Genomic DNA, 2,376 nt, shown 5'->3' on the forward strand with positions numbered 1-2,376 from the left:
AACCTGACACCAAAGCCAAATAAAGCAATCACAAGGAAAGAAAACTGCAGACCAACATGTTCTATAGATATAGAAAAAATTCTCAACAAAATATTAGCAAACTAAATCAGTAGCATATTATAAGTATTATGCACCGCAACCAAATAGGGCTTAAACCAGGAATGCAAGAGTATTTAAGCATATGAAAACCAATATGTGCTCTGCATAACAAAAAAGAGTGAAGGGAAAAATACATGTAAAAATCTCAGTTGTTGCATAAAAAGCATTTGAAAACTATCCAACACATTGTCATGACAAAAATACTCAAAGAACTTGAAAGAAAGAGGGAACTTAATCTGAAAAAGGGTATCAATGAAAAACCTACATCTAAATCATACCTAATTGTGAAAGACTTAGAGCCTTCCTACTAAGTTCAGGAACAAGTCAGTTATGCCTACTTTTACCCCTTCTATTTGATATTTTACTAGAAATTTCCATCTAAATTACTTAGGTAAGAAAAATCTTCTCAAAAGGAAAGGAAAAGTAAATCTATCGCTTTCAGTGAATAACATGATCTTCTATATAAAAATTCTTAGGGTCCACAAAAAAACTAACAAATGAATGAATCCATTCATTTGCAAAGTATCAGATCAGCATGCAAAAGTTAGTTGTATTTCTATACACTACCAGTTAACCATGTAAAAAAGAAATTAGGCATGCTGTTCTATTTATAATAACACACAAAATAAATATACATTGGAATAAATTTAACCAAGTTAGTGAAAGACTATACACTGAAAACTATAAAATCTTGAAAGAAATTAATAAAGAACCAAATAAATGGAAAAAATCCCAGTTTCATGGAATGGAAAACAATATTGTTAAGATGCAATTATGCTCAAAGTGATCTACAGATTTAAGATGATCCCTGTGAAATTTTAATAGCTTCTTTTTTTTTTTGCAGAAATTAAAATTCTGATTCTCAAAATCATTTGTAATTACAAGAGGCCTGCATAGCCAAAATAATACTGAAAAAGAAGGACAATACAGTAGAACCCACACTTCCTGATTTCAAAACTTACTAAAAACTAGAGTGATCAAAACAATGTGGTACTGACAATGGTAGGCATATGAAAAAACAGATTAGATTTGAGAGTTGAGAAATAAAGTCATGTATCAATGGTCAATTGATTGTCAATACGGGTACCAAGACCATTCAATGGGAGAATAATTGCCTTTTCAACAAATGGTAATGGAACAACTGGATAAACATATGCAGAAGAATTAATTTAGATTCCTACCTCCTACCATACAAAAAAATTATTGCATGACCAAATGAAAAAACTAACTCTATAAAACTCATAGAAACGTAAGGGTAAAGATTCATGACCTTGGGAAGTAAGACTGTCTAAGGAGTAGCAGTCTGGGTCTTTGAGGTGGCCAAAAGTGGCGCAAGATGGCAACGGCCTGACCCTACTTATTATAAGCATCAGGAAAGCATTTCCTGGTTCAGAAGCAGCTGGGTACCCCTATTTAATACTCTTGAGAAAAGAGTACACCAGGGAGATTGTAATGAGTATTAAATGGAAACCCAATCCTTGAATTCATATGGAATTCCAAGTCATCCTGAGTGGCAAAAACAATCTTTTTTATTGTTTTTTATTGTTAGTTCCTAAGTTGATGACTATGTGAATTTATCCCACCTTTTGACTCTTATGAATAATGCTGTTTTGAAGATTAGAGTGCAAGTTTATGTTGTCAATAAGAGTAGGCTTGTTGTGTCATATGGTAACTCCATACCATATGAGCCTCATACTTATTAATTTCATACTTATTAGTTTCAAATCTTTTTACAATGTTATAATGACTATCAGAATGGTTCTGGAATAAGCATACACATATAGACTAATACAATACAATTGAGACAGCAAAAATAAACTCATAGATCTATGGCCAGTTGACTTTCTTCAAGGATACTAGATGCCAGTACCATCGAATGGGGAAAGAGTCTATTCAACAACTGGTGCTGGGACAACTGGACATCCACATGCAAAAGAATGAACTTGGACTGCTACCTCACACCATATACAATAATTAACTGAAAAAGGATCAACAACCTGAATGTAATAGCTAAATCCATAAAAGTTTTAGGCATACATAAGAAAATAGGAGTAAATCTTCATGACCCTGAATTTTACAATGCATTCTTAGATAAGACATCAAAAATATACACAACTAAAGAAAATTACACAAATAGAGCTGCCTCAAAATATAAACTTTTAGGCATCAAAGGCCTTCATAAAAAAAGAGAAAAGACAACTTACTAGATGATGCAAAATGTCTGCAAATCATATATCTGCTAAAGGTGTATCTAGAATATAAAAGGATTTCTTACAT

The sequence above is a fragment of the Tamandua tetradactyla genome, chromosome 14, assembly GCF_023851605.1.
Source record: "Tamandua tetradactyla isolate mTamTet1 chromosome 14, mTamTet1.pri, whole genome shotgun sequence".
NCBI lineage: Eukaryota > Metazoa > Chordata > Mammalia > Pilosa > Myrmecophagidae > Tamandua > Tamandua tetradactyla.